At 38.7% G+C, this 15,843-nt stretch overlaps 1 pseudogene; it reads left to right on the top strand.

Annotated features, from left to right (window-relative positions):
* The first annotated feature begins 14,687 nt into the window (after positions 1-14,687).
* On the top strand, positions 14,688-15,497 carry LOC100760962 (annotated as a pseudogene).
* The last annotated feature ends 346 nt before the right edge of the window (positions 15,498-15,843 follow it).

Here is a 15,843-nt window from a genome sequence, read left to right as displayed (position 1 = left end):
TGGAGAAAAAGGAACACTCCTCCATTGCTGGTGGGAGTTCGAACTTGTAAGACCACTTTCTATATCAGTATGGTGGTTGCTCAGAAAAATGGGAATAAGTCTATCTCAAGATCCAGCAATTCCTCTCTTGGGCATATCATATACCCAAATAGTGCATGCTCATACAACAAGGACATATGGTCAACCATGTTCATAGCAGCATTGTTTGTAATAGCCAGAACCTGGAAACACTCTAGATGCCTCTCAACTGAAGAATGGATAGCAAAAATGTGTTTCATTTATACAATGGAGTACTACTCAGGAGAAAAAAGCAATGGAATCTTGAAATTCGCAGCAAATGGATGGAACTAGAAGAAACCATCCTGAGTGAGGTAACCCATTCACAAAAAGACAAACATGGTATGTACTCACTCTTATATGAATTTTAGACATAGAACAAAGGATTACCAGCCTATAATCCTCTTCACCAAAGAAACTAGGAAACACGAAGTAATCCAAGGGATAAATGGACCCCAGAAATGGGAAATGGCATGAACTCCTGAGCTAATTAGGAGCATGAGGGTAGGGGAGAGGAAGCTGCCACAATAAGAGCAGGAGAAGAGGAGTAGAGGAGAGGAAATGGATGAGCAGAAATACTCAGTTGGGGGAAGAATAGAGGAGAGAGAGCAGGATGAGAGACACCATATTAGAGGGAGCTACTATAAGTCAGAGAAGAGATCTGGAACTAAGGAGATCTCCAGAGACCTACAAGGATGACAATTTCTGACAATCCAGGCAATGGTGGAGAGGATAACCTAAAAGCCCTTCCTCTAAAATGAGATTGATGACTACTTTTTATGCCATCCTAGAGCCCTCATCCAGTGGCTGATGGAAGCTGAGACAGACATCCACAGATATACACTGAGCTGAAATAGGGAATTTAGTTGAAGAGAGGGAGGAATGAAGAGCGAGTGGGTCTGTACTAGGTTGGAGAAACCCACAGAAACAGTTGGCCTTAACAAGGTTGTAGCATATCTATCCCAGATGTTGTTTGGGAGGCCAGTACAAGGCTGAGCCAGACCCCTGAACATGGATGTCAATAAGGAGGCCTCTGCACTCCAGGGAGCCTCTGGAAGTGGATTACCATTTATCCCTGGTGTAAGAAGGGACTTTGAGAGTCCATCCCACTTGAAGGGATACACTCTGGTCCTGGACCCATGGGGAAGGGCCCAGGCCCAGCACAGGAAGATTTGGCGAACTTTGCAGAGCCCTCATTGAGGGACCAACCCTGCCTGGGGAGTGGAGGGTGGATGGGGTGGGGGGTGGGTCTGGGGTGAGGGAGGAGGAATGAGGGTGAGGGGAGGGAGAGGGAGAAGGGACTTACATGTGAAGCAATCTTGTTCCCTAACTTGAACTAATAAAAAAAATAGTATCTCGTAAACTCCAGGTGTAGAAACAATTATCATTCAATGAACACTTCTATTAATATAGAAATGCTTAATCCAGTAGCTGCTTTAACAGTGAAGACTATCTGCATGAACCCACATGGATTTTTTTTCATCAAAATAATTTTAGCAGATCCTTTCGGTAGACATTATTTTCCTAATAGTTTAGCTCCAGGGCTTTGAACACAATAAAATATGAAAACACTTCTGCTTTTTAATAAATGTTTCTGTGTGTGGTTAGACATATGACATGATAGTATGGAATATATATAGAAAGTTAGGGGTCGCTATAGTGAAATGATTTAATATATGTCACATAAAGTGACATAATTATTTAGTTTTATATGTCCTTATGTGTTAAGACTTTTTAATTTTCTAGTGTGCTGTGTACATCAGCATACATGTACTTCTTTCCCCCCATATACTCACATGACAGAAAACATCCTACTAAACAGTAATGTCTTCAAGATCCCGCTGTACCACTTTCATGCATATAGTCATTTGGCTGTAAGTAGTAAGTACTACAGAGATTCTCACTCAACCGTGTTCATTGTTGCTTTAGTCTTAATATCCAACAACTGGAAACAACCTACATGTCTACCAACTGACAAATGGGTACTGAACATATATTACATTTATAAAATGGAATATTATTTAGCTTCTAAAAATAGAATCATGAAATTTGAGGGTAAATGAATGGATCTACCACATAAACAATCATTGCGAATGGAGTAACTCAAACAGAAAAACACAAATATTGTATAATTCTTTTATATGTGGACATTATCCTTGAAGCCATCAACATGCATACTATAATTCCTGTAAGCAAAAAAAGTTTTGTTCCTAGCAAAGGGCTAGGAGGGAGTAGAGGACCTACCAAGGAAGAGTGGATGGAATATATTGTTATGGAGGACAGAACAGAGAAGTTCAGGGGATATTGGAGTGGGATGAGTAAATGGGGAGGAAGGAAGGAAGATATGTGTAACAGAGGAAATATAGAAAGTCGCAGATAACACTAAGATTCATATGGAAATATGCTACTGTAGAAGCTTTCTAAAAAACATATGTGAAAGGAATCTAGATGCAGTCACCAATTATCACTTCTAAATTTTACCTCATATTTATTTTACTTGCAGCATTGGGTCTCAGGAGAGTCTTAGTAAGTGGAAGTGATTTATGAATCCAAAGTCTAACATGACTAAGATGTGGGTAGCCTTTCGATGTTGCAACACTAAATAGCACTAAAACAATCCTTATTTTCCTTGGTGTCTGAGCTTCATTTCCAACCAAATCCATGCATTTGATCTGCAATATGTATATTAAAATGAAAACAAACATTTGAATCTTAATGAATTGAATTTTCAAGTTATAATGACTTTTGATGTTGAGTACAGCAAAGCACAGTATTCTAAATGCTAAATTCTACTGACATGTGCTGACTAAAGCTGAAAGAACCATTTGATCATCATCCTTCTAGAGTCACAAAACTCTTGGAACAGAATAGCACTAGCTAATTAGATTGCTGCCTCCAGAAAGTTAATTTATTGCGGCTCATACCATGAATATCTGTCTTTTTAAAAGTATTATCAACCAAGGGGATTCTCACCAGTAACTCAGTATCAGTCCATTTGCAGATGTCTGGTCATTATTTCTCATTTCTATTCCATTTTAAAGCAATCCATGCTCTCATAAGTCATTTTTACCACTTTTATAATATGTGGAATCATATATCATGATGTCTAGTTGCCCTTTTAAAGTAAAAGTAAAGTCCTAAAATATAATTTAATGAAAAAAGATGAATATTATCACACTCTAGAACAATTGAATATTCATATGGAAAATAACAAAGTTCCATCAGTTCTTTTGTGCCATATGTCATGTGAAATTCATAGTAGATCCACTGACCTGTATCAAATTGATTTGTAATATTTTTGGGTGGATAGGAAAGAAAGGCTTTGTGTGTTCTTGTGTGTGTGGAGGAGGTAGGGGGTGGGAGGGTGGCTGCTGCAAGCATTATATACCAGCAGCAGAATGATCCTTGGATGCTGACTTATTTTAGCCACACTTAAGCACAGCACAATATTGGAAGAAAAGTTTTCTGATGATAGTTAACTCAATCCTGTGCATAAGTGCATATAAGAAACAAAGCTTAAAACCTATTTACATTGAAACTCTTTACAAAGTACATATGGATTCTTCCAGAAAGATGGGTTCTGTTGACTTAGAAACAATGTTTAAGATAAGGCTCTAGGGAGAATGATTAAGGTACACATACTGCCTGTGGTAATCAGGATTGGCTTGGCCCTAACATTACACAGAAGTTACTTAGTCTGTTGCAAATTTTAAGGAAAATTTTACTTTAGGATGACTTTTATGAACTGAGAAGTCATGTTCAAGATTTAGAGAGGAAAGTCAGGAATAAACAAACTTAATATTCTAGGGGATTTAGGTGAAGCCTGGCCGTACAGACAGTTAAAGATTGCCAGATTGTAAACTGCATATTTTCCCAATATTCCAGGTGAAAGACAGGCAAACATCTCCTTCCTTTGAAGAGATAAACCTTCTTCTTTAAATTTTCTTGGCTTCCCTAGTGCTTATCTGTGTGCACAAAGACTTCTTACACTCTACATTTATGCTCTTGGCTCAGGCATGGATTTTCTATAAATAACACTGCAACCTGATGCTTAAATGAAAACAGTGAAATTAGAGTCAATAAAATTAATAACCTCTTCTTTGGGACCACAGACTTAGTTCAGTGCTATCTTAACACACTCTGAGCCCTAGCTTCAACATTGGTACAGAATAGATACATAGATAGATAGATAGATAGATAGATAGATAGATAGATAGATAGATAAAAGACAAAAGAACTTGGCTACCATGGTCACCACAGTGACCTTTCTAAATGCATTGTCACAAATGTACACATAATTATGAACTTCCAGGTGTGATTAAAAGGATTATACAAAAAGCAGTCAGATAATCACAAGTCTGCCAAAAAGAAATGTATACAGAGCACAAAGAGAATGGGAAAACTAATTCAACATAGGATAAAGGTTTTATGGAGAATTCAAAGAAAAGACATGCAGTTGGTAAATTAACATATGTTTATCTATTTAACACTGATAGTTTTCAAAGAATTTTAAATTAAAAAAACCATGATAATCAAGTTAGAATATTTTTATAAATTTTTCATCAAATTATTTTTATAAAATAATTCAATTGAACATGTTATTGTTGATGTGAACCAATATACTTATGCTTATAACACAAATATAGTGATCTCAATAAATAGTCAATTATTTTAAGAAGGGTAAATTATCCACTTATATATTGGGTCAGCTAGTCTACCACTCCACTTATGAGAAAGCACAAGTTAATAAAAAAGGAAAACAGCACAAACAAAAAACAAAGAAGCAAAAAAATGCAAGATGACCCCCAGTACAGCATTTATTTAAACAAAACTGTAAGCAAAGCCAGATGAATCCAGTTGTCCTGGTTTTGGCCTAACTTTTGTTCTGTAGCTATCATAAAACACTGATCAAAAATCGTTCTGGGACAAAAGGATTTCCTTCACCTACATTTCCAGCTCACAGTTCCACAAGGTAGTCAGTGCAACCCCACATCTGACAAAGGGCTGATTTCTAAAATACATGAACCCAAGAAAATAGTCACCAAAACACCAAATAATCCAATTTAAAAGTGGGATACAGAACTAAATAGAGGATTCTCAATAGAGGAATCTAAAATGGCTGAAAGACAATTAACAAAGTGCTCAACATCCTTGGCCATCAGGGAAATGCAAATCAAAACAACTCTGAGATACCACCTTGCTCCTGGTCAGAAAGGATAAAATCAAAATCACCAATGACAGTTTATGCTGGAGAGGGTGTGGAGAAAGGGGAACACTCCTCCACTGCTGGTGGGACTGCCAACTTGTACAGCCACTTTGGGAATCAGCATGCAGGTTCATCAGGAAAATGGGAATCAGTCTACCACAAGATCCAGAAATTCTACTCTTAGATGTACCCAACAGATGCACATTCATACCAAAAAGACATCTGCTCACGTATATTCATAGCAGCATTATTTGTAATAGCCAGAACCTGGAAGCAACCTAAATGACCCTCAGCTGAAGAATGGATAGAGAAAATGTGGTGCATTTACACAGTGGAAAAAACAAACAAACAAACAATGGAATCTTGAAATTTGCAGGCAAATGCGTGGAACTAGAAGAAACTATTCTGTGTGAAGTAACCAAGTCACAAAAAGACAAACATGCTATGTACTCACTCATATATAGATTTTAGACATAGAGCAAAGGAGTACCAGACTACAATCCATACCACCAGAGAAGCTAGGAAACAAAGAGAACACTAAGAGAGACATACATGATCCCCTAGAGAAGGGGAAAGGGACAAGATCTCCTGAGCTAATTGGGAGCATGGGGGAGGGGAGATGGAGTTAAGAGAAAGAGTAGGGGAGAGGAGGAGGGGAGAGGAGGACATGAGGGAGCAGGAAGATTGGGTCAGGGGAAGAATAGAGGAGAGCAAGAAAAGAGATACCATTATAAGTTTGAAGAGAAATCTGGCACTAGGGAAATGTCTAGAGATCTACAAGCATCACCCCCACTAACAATTTAAGTAATAGTGGAGAGGCTGCCTTAAATGCCCTTCCCCAATAATGAGATTGATGACTACCTTATACGCTATCTTAGAGCCTTCATCCAGTAGCTGATGGAAGCAGAAGCAGAAACCCACAGCTAAACACTGAACAGAACTCCTGGAATCCAGATGCAGAGAGGGAGGATTGATGAGCAAAGGGGTCAAGACCAGGCTAGAGAATCTCACAGAAACAACTTACCCGAACAAGTGGGTGTCATGGACCCCAGACAGATAGCTGGGAAACTGGGATAGGAGAGATCCAGACCACCTGAATGAGGATGTCAGTTAGTAAGCCTGGGCATTCTGTGGTGCCTCTGGAAGTGGATCAGTATTTATCAGTAATACACGAATGGACTTTGGGAGCCCATTCCACATAGAAGGATACCCTCTCAGTGTAGACACATGGAGAGGGCCTAGGCCCTGTTCCAAATGATATGACAGATTTGAAGATCCCCATGGATGGCCTCACCCTCCCTAGGGAGCATGAATGGGATGGGATGGGGGTTGGTGTGGGGCAGGGAAGGAGAGAAGAGAGAGGGGACTGGGATTTACATGTAAAACAAGCTTGGTTCTAATTTGAATTAAAAAAAATCACAAAAAAAGAAATTTAATCATGAATCTGCAGGCAAGAGAGGTGAAGGAATGTTGCTAGCTGGATATCTCACTGATTTGTGCAGCCCAGACTCAGCTTCTTTGGATGACGATTTCCATAGAGGACTGGGCCCCACCTCATCAATCACCAATCAAGAAAATTGTTAACAAACATTGCCACAGATCAAACTGATCAAGACAACTCTTCAGTTAGGGTTCCTTCTTCCCTGGTGACTTCTGGCTGTGTCAAATTGACAATAAAGGTTGGCCAGGATACCTGGTTAATGATAAACAAACTGTGGTATATCTTTACAACTGAGTGTTATTCACTAATCAAATAAATTATTAATATACACTTATAGTGGGAAATTACCAATATGGAGCCAAGTAGAAATATAAGGGTATTTAATACGGAAAAGCCTTACTTACAGAGCGACCTAGCCAGCCGGCGTGGCAGCAGTCTGTCCAGCAAGTACCAAAGTGAAAACGAAAGAGAAAACGCAGTATCGCTCTGTGTCAAAGAAAGATGTTTAGAATGTCTTTTATCCAGTGTCCTAGCTTCTAAGTCCTCTCTGTGGCCCTCTGCCTTGGCAACCATTTGTCATTTTGGCTTATTTCTAATACAGTTAAGAACGAAATGTTTGGAATAAGTATCTTTCAGCAAACACTCTGGAAGTGGGTATCCTAGCACAGCTCTACTTAATCCCCAGTAACCTTAGTCTGCTGAGCTTACATTTACTTCTTGGATCTTATAAATAACTCAGCACTCCTACCCATCCTTCTTCCTCTGAAATTTGTTTCTGTTTCCTTTAGCTCAGGAAATGGCAGTACCATCTACTCTGGCTGTCTGTAGTGAGAGGACCTTTCTTAGTGTTTCTGCTTCTCTGAACTCATTTTGCATCCTATACCACCCAGTGATTCCATTTTCAACTTATGTCTTAAATCCCTTTGCAAATACTCACCCTAGCTAATGTCTTCTGGTAGTCCATGTTCTAGGCTGGGTTGAAGTTTTCAAATTTTCTTTCCCTTTCTTGAAAAAGAGCATGCATTTTTTCAAAGCAGGGAATGTATAATGCAAACGTGGCATAATTTATTTTTATAAGTCTACAATCCAGTCCCTTTCATCCCTATTTCTTTTTCTAAAGTCAAATATGGATGGGGGCTCTATTCAAGATTAACTGAAAGTAAAATTCCTTGTACTAGAACTTGTCTCACACAAAAGTGGCTGTTCACAGACATTGAAATCTTTCTAAAAAACACTGGCTGCATTCTCTTCTTGACCTGTAGAACACTGAAAAATAGAAAGTGCAGCAGTTTTAACAAATTTTAAGTATCTGGTTTAACATAGCACTACAGATCATACAGAGTCATACTTCATTGTAATAAACTTCAGAGTCATGTTTTAAAAAGGTTCAAACATATTTAAATGCCATCATGTCCATATAAACTACAATTAGAAAGGGAACATGTTGAAAATTGAATGAGTAGAGAATGAGAAATCAAGACTGTAGTAATTCATGTGAAAGAGAAAGTAGGAAAAATGAATGTTGAAAAAATGTTTTGGGTAGAAAAAGCTAAAAGCTAAAACAACAACAACAACATCTATGAGCCTAGTATGCCAAACAAGCTCAACAAAGTGCTATATGGAATCATAACTCCATGGACATATTCCAGACTCTCATGAAGACAAGTGGTGGTCACCGTGAGGATCATCATGTGTATAAAACAGCTGGAAACATCGTTTGCAAAACACACAGTCCATTTGGATTGCATAGCTTTATATTATTTGTAAAGATGGGTAGAACATACTTATATATTTTTAATTATATTTAGATTTTATGTGTTAATTTTTATATAGTAGTGCATATTTTTAATTTGCCTAGCAATCTTCTTGAATCAGTTATTACTGATTTGAACTTATTTAAATATTCGGTGAATTCCAAAGTGTCATTTGTTCAGTGATTTCTAGGTTTTTCTTCTTTGTCAATATTCATTTTTAAATGACACCCTTTTTTACATCAAATGTAAACAACATAAGAGAAATTGAAAAACTTTAAATACATACATAGCTAGGTTCAAGGGCCTTGATGTTAGCTTGACTGGTGCTTTTCCTCTTTGGACAGTGTGTTTTGTTTTGTTTTGACACCTTCTTATGTTATTTTTATTCCTCAACTATGGAAAAAATAACCAAATGTGGCTAGAACTGGTTTGCAGTAAGTGTAAAGACAAATCCAATATGATTAAGGGCATATAAATGACACTAAAAGAATTTTTAATATGTTATATAAAATTAAATTTAGCATACTTGCCATGTAATATGACATAAGTTATTCTTTGTTTCTTTTCATCTTTTTTAAACATTAATTTTCAGCTAGTCACTGCCTTAAATCTTATCTCCAACCACAACTGAAAAATTTATGGGATAAAAGTACTCTATTCAAAGACAAATTACCATTTCTCTGATCTCCTTCAGCAAGTGCCAATTCCCTCAACACCCACTAAGAGAAGTAGTACAATAGAAAGTTGTTGGTTAACTTAAATTGTGTCTCTCATTCGCTTCATCGGGTAAACCCTTTTGTAAACATTCATTCTGAAGCTGTTTGCTATTGTGGGATACATATTTTGGCATTGTAGCTATTCTGGCTTTCTTCCATGGTACTTTAATTTTGTGGTTCACTGAGCAAAACTAAGGTTTCTCCAGAAGGACTTGTTCTTAAAACAGTCAAGGGTGTGTATGTCAGACTTTTTTGCTCGATGAGGGTGTCCGCTCAGAAAATCCTTTTGTTTTTGAAGCCAGAAAATGTGTTTTTTTTTAAACTTCCTTTATGCTTTTAAATGGAGTAAGACATAGGAAAGGTTTTAAAAAATCACCAGGCAAATGATAGAACACCACACAGCATCATGACTGAGTATGTGTATATAACTGTCTTGAGGGGTACCTCCTTGCATTTGAATACGACAGGTAGAAGAATGATACAGAACTCTAGGTAAAGTGAACAATTCAATACTGACACATTTTATGCTATGAAATTGTCAGATCAACTGAATAAAGTAGAACTTAGCAATTTTCAAGTGTAGATGAGGGATGTGAGCCTTACAAAAGCTGTCAACATCGTTGTCCCAAAGCAAAGACAATGATTATGACACCTGCTCAAGCCTATGGCCATCTGTTCCATAAGACCAATAAATAATTAAATACCCTAATAAGCTGAGATGTAGTTTGTAACTCAATTTAATGGTGATAATTTAAGTGACTATTAAAGGGGAAGTAATGTTCTGGTACCCAAACAGCTAAATAGGAAACTTACTGCAATCAATCAACACTTTCAGTGGAAGTAGGTATAAGATTCCACCCAATCTAATTCTTAGCTTTGCTTCTGTTATCATTAATAAGTTGGCCAATTTGAAAAATAAGATTATTAGTCTTTCAAGATTATTTTTATTCTATCATACAATACATCTAGACTGTAGTTGCCCCTCCCTCCACTCATCCCAGCCACCCCCACTTCTTCTCTTCCCAATATTCACTGATCCTCCATCCCTTCATAAAACAGCAGAGAACCCAGGGATATCAACTGAACACAGCACAACAAGATACAATGCAACTAGGCATAAACCCTCATGTCAAGGCTTATTGAGGCAACCTGGTAAGAGAAAAATGGTTCTAAGTATAGGTCAAATAGTCAGGGACAGTTCTACTGCTACTGTCAGGAGTCCTATGAAAACAACAAGATAACTATTATAATACATCAGAGGACCTCACACAGATTGGTAATCTCTGATTGTCATTGAAGTCTCTCTGAGTTTCTTTGAGCCCTGCTTAGTTGATTTTGTGGGCTATGTTCTCCTGGTTCTTTCTCTCCTTCTTGTGTGCTCCCCCCCACCCAAGCTGTGTCTCATGTTTGGCTGTGGGTCTCTGTATCTTCTACCATCAGCTGCTGGAGGAAGCTTCTCTGATAATGATTGGGCTAGAAACAAATCTATAAGTAGAACAATATCATAAGGAATCATTTAATTGTTTTTTGTTGATTGTTGTTGTTGTTGTTTATTTGTTTTCTATCCTATGTCTCTACTCTCTGGATTATTCAACTTCCAGTTACTGGTCAGGCAGGCAGTGTCAAGCATGGGCTTCCTCCCAAAGTTGAACAATCATTGGTAGGTGCTTGCATAAGTACTGCACCTCCATTGCTGCAGTACATCTTTCAGGAAGGATAGATAGTATCAAAGGTTGTGTGGCTGGTTTGATTTTCCAGTTCCACCACTGGAACCCTTGACTGGTTTCAGAGGATGACCTGTTCAGGCCCTGTATATTTTATTACTAGAAGTCCTCATGAAGGTCATCCTTGTGGAATCCTGGGAGATTGTTCTGCCATAGGTTTACATTTTGGTCCCCTGATGCCCTCCAATTCATGTCTTCTCTTCTTTTACTCTCTCCCTCTATTCCCACAATTGCTATTGACTGAGGGGAATAGGAGGGTATTCCCATTCCCACCCACTTCCAGTCTACCCACAAAATGTATTCCATTTCTCCTAGTGAGGGAGATTTATGCAACATTCTTTGAGCCTTGTTTCTTTCTTAGCCTCTCTGGTTCTGTGGATTATAGCTTGATTATCATTTACTTAACAATAAATATCTACTTATACTACATACCATGTTTGTCTTTCTAGGTCTGGGTTACCTCACTCAAGGTGCTTTTTTGCCTACAACTTTCATGACCTCATTTTTTTAAACAGCTGAGAAATACTCCACTGTGTAAATATACTACATTTTCTTTATTTATTCCTCAGTTGAGGGAAATCTAGGTTGTTTCCACTTTCTGGCTGGTCTTAGGGTTACAATTGCTGTGAAGAGACAGTATGACCATGGCAACTCTTATAAAGAAAACATTTAATTGGGAGCGTCTCACTTACAGTTTCAGAGTTTCAGTCCATTATGATCATGAAGGGGTACCTGCCAAAATGCAGGCTGACTTGGTGCTGAACCTGAGACTACATCTTTCAGGCAACAGGAAGTAGACTGACTGTCACCCTGAGGAAAGCTTGAGAAAAAAAGACCTCAAGGCCTTCCCCCAACAGTGCTACCTTCATTGCAACAAGGCCATACCTCCTAATAGTGCCACTCCCTTTGGGGTCCATTTTCTTTCAAACCACCACATAGATATTATGAAAAAAAAAACCCTATGAACATAGTTGAACAAGTGTCTTTGTGGTAGGATTGAGTGACTTTTGGGTATATGCCCAAGAGTGGTATAGTTGGGTCTTGAGGTAGATCTATTACCATTTTTCTGAGGAACTGCTGTATCGACTCCCATAGGTGCTGTACAAGTTTGCATTCCCACCCATGGAAGAATGTTCCCTGTGTTTCACATCCTGGCCAGCATAAACTGTCACTTGTGTTATTGATCTTAGTCATTATGCAGATGTAAGATGGAATTTAAAGTAGTTTTGGTTTGCATTTCTCTGATGGGTAAGGATGTTGAACATTTCTCTAAGTGTTTCTCAGTCAGTTGAGATTCCTTTGTTAAGACTTCTCAGTTCATATCAGTATCTCATTTTGAAAATTTGATTATTTGTTTTGTTGATATCTAGTTTCTTGAGTTCTTTATATATTTTGGATATGAGCCCTCTATTGGATGTGGGATTGGTAAAAACCTTTTCCCATTTTAACCTTTTGTCCTGTTGACTGTGTCCTTTCCCTTAGGGAAGCTTTTTAGTTTCATGAGGTCCCATTTATTAATTGTTGATCTTAGTGACTACACTATTGGAGTCTCTTCAGGAAGTTATCTTATGTGCCAATGCATTCAAAGCTATTTCCACTTTCTCTTCTATAAGGTTCAGTGAATCTGGTTTGAGATCTCTTGGACTTGAGTTCTGTGCAGGGTGAAAAATATGGATATATTCTCATTCTTCTACATTCAGATATCCAGTTAGACCAGTACCATTTATTGAAGATTCTTTCTTTTTTCCATGTGTCTTTTTGGTTTCTTATAAAAAGCAGGTGTCCATAGGTGTGTGGATTTATGTCTGGTTCTTAGATTTGATTCCATTGATCAATCAATGCATGTTTATGCCAATACTATGTAGTTTTTAGTATTATATCTCTGGAAGTTCTATTATTATTCAGTATAGCTTTATCCCTCATTTATTTTTCCATATGTAAATAATTGTTTTTGGATTTTGATAAGGGTTTGGTTGAATCTGTAGATCCTTTTGGTAGGTAGCCATTCTTACTCTGAAGCCTCTGGTTAATCAAGAGAGCTCTCCATGAGCTGGCAGCTGGGACACAGAGACTCAGAGGGGAGAGGAGCTGGGGATATATTTTTTCAGGCACTAAGTGTGGACAGTCCATGGTTAGGTTGCCTACATGAACTCTGGTGGCTGGAGTGGCTTCTAGTCATGCAGGGGGCCTCTGCCATAGTTGGGGGCCAGGACACATTGTTGGCTTGGGGACTGGAGACAGTATGTTTGGGAGTACATGGAGAATTGGGGGGTCTGCAGGAGGGAGGGTCTACCTGAATATCAGGCTGCTGGTGTAGCCTTTTGTTGAGCAGTGGTTCTCTGACTACCATGACCTGACATGGTAACAAGGAGGGGATCATCACTGGGGAAAGGGAGGTCCAAAAGATAGTTGGAGATCCATGGATTCATAGCCTATCTGCTTTCAAGTATTTTTAATACAATAATGCTACGAGCAGTTTTCAAAATATTTGAATGTTATTTTTCCAAATTCTCAATTAATTCCCCCCAAAGAATTCCAACATTTCAAGTCTAGATATTAAACTTTATGATAATAGCTAGAATTTCTAAAAGCTACTTGAACATTATGGTTTTGAACATTAGACACCAATTTAAAAGTCATATTTAATTCCTCTTAAGCTTCCCTCGTCTCAGGAGAGTATGATGGCACCTTGCCCTGGCACTGGGTTTCAGCCAGTGACATCCAGTCCTCCATTACGCTTCTCAGACAAAGACACTTGCTTACTGAAAGTCATTTGCACTGACCTTAATTCTTGAAAACAGGTGGTTTTGGAAGATGAGCACTTCACATGCCTCAGATATCTTATTAATTATCCTTAGGGTATCACTTTATCTAATACTTATTTATGAAACATATTAGAGCAATCCTTCATTAGAAATAAAAATTGAAATTTTAACAAATGAAGTTTTATTATTAACATAGAATATACAATTATACAATTATAGTATAAAATTATATTTTATAATATTTTACTTTTATATTTTCCCCTGACTACACACATAGTCTCACTTTTAAAACTTTTGCTTTAATATTTCACATGTGAGTTGCTTGGCAATATTATGTCTTTCTTGCCTTCAAAGTTTATACTACACTGACAACACTGCCAAATTCTGCTGGCAATTTGATTTATAGCCTTCCCCAGTTGGACCAATGCTGTGTACTGATCTTAGGGAAACATTTCCTAGGCAGGTCCTTTTGAGAAATAGGCAATCTCTTCAGCTACATTCCTAGTACAGATTCTTTCCTTTAAAGTAAATTTGACTTTTCACCAGGTGGAGTCCTGCCCTCAGACATTTAACACTGCAGTAGCTCAGAGCAGGATGATTCTCTTTAACAATTATAGCCTCCTTTTCAGCTCAGCCTGCATGTTCTCGTGCCCTTGGGATTCCCTTTACCAAGTCAATTACTTTTAAATTCAAACTTCATTCAAGTATATGGGCAGAGTGAAGCCTGATTACTGGCCAAAATGTTAGCAAATGCCCCCTGCTCAATTCCTGGTAGACTCCCTATTGGCCTATGAAATTTCATAAATGGGGTCTCTACAGCCTGAATTTCTCTAGGCCTACTTGTCCTGCAAAATCCCATCAAAACAAGCTGTTAAGTAGTTTCATAGCATGTGACAGATAAGAATAATAAATGCTTCACATCATTGGAGTGCTTTCAGGGCAAAAAACTGAAACTTGTTCATACACTTACTAACAGCCAATTCCAAAGGCTTAAGATCCACATTGCTTCTCTCTTCTCCAGCCGAGGAAGATGCCCAAGGGAAAGAAGGCCAAGGGGAAGAAGGTGGTCCCGGCCCCCACCGTCATGAAGAAACAGGAGGCCAAGAAGCTGGTGAACCCTTTGTTTGAGAAAAGGCCTAAGAACTTCGGCATTGGGCAGGACATCCAGCCCAAAAGAGATCTCACACACTTTATCAAATGGCCGCTATACATTCGGCTGCAGCGGCAAAGCGCCATCCTCTATAAGCGGCTTAAGGTACATCCTGCCATTATTAACCCGTTCACTTAGGCCCTAGACCGGCAAACAGCTACCCAGCTGCTCAAGCTTGCCCACAAGAACAGGCCAGTGACAAAGCAGGAGAAGAAGCAAAGGCTGTTGGCCCATGCTAAGAAGATGGCTGCTGGCAAAGGGGATGTCCCAACTAAGAGGCCACCTGCCCTTCGAGCAGGAATCAATACAGGCACCACCTTGGTGGAGAACAAGAAGGCTCAGCTGGTGGTGATCGCCCACAATGTAGACCCCATTCAGCTGGTGGTCTTCCTGCCTGCCCTGTGTCGCAAGATGGGGGTCCCCTACTGCATCATCAAGGGAAAACCCAGGCTGGGACGACTGTTCCACAGGAAAACATGTACCACCGTTGCCTTCACACAGGCTAACTCAGAAGACAAGGGTGCTCTGGCTAAGCTGGTGGAAGCTATTAGGACCAATTACAGCGATGGATATGACAAGATCTGCCGCCACTGGGGACACAATGTCCTGGGTCCTAAATCTGTGGCTCAAATTGCCAAGCTGGAAAAGACAAAGGCCAAAGAACTCACTACTAAACTGGGTTAAATGTACACTCACTGCCAAGTTTTCTGTACATAAATACAAACTTATCTTGCATCAAAAAAAAACCACATTGCTGTGTTTTGTACAGTACTAGCCCCAGTTCTCAGTACCAATTTTTCTGTATTAGTCACTTTCCTTATAGTTTCAATAATTAGTTACTTGCAATATAGTTTCCAAAGCAACTTAAGAAGAGAAGGGCTTATTTTGGTGTTGATAGTGGGAAAAGTCACAGGACCAGAAACATAGGCAGGTGTTCACATTTCAATCATAGTAAAAAATGGAAAGTAATGGATGCTTTGCATAGCTCTCTCTCTCTCTCTCTCTCTCTCTCTCTCTCTCTCTCTCTCTC

Source organism: Cricetulus griseus, chromosome 2 (assembly GCF_003668045.3).
Source record: "Cricetulus griseus strain 17A/GY chromosome 2, alternate assembly CriGri-PICRH-1.0, whole genome shotgun sequence".
NCBI classification, from domain to species: Eukaryota; Metazoa; Chordata; class Mammalia; order Rodentia; family Cricetidae; genus Cricetulus; species Cricetulus griseus.
The sequence above is the reverse complement of the archived record's forward strand: the minus strand, read 5'-3'. Positions and strand labels throughout refer to the sequence as shown.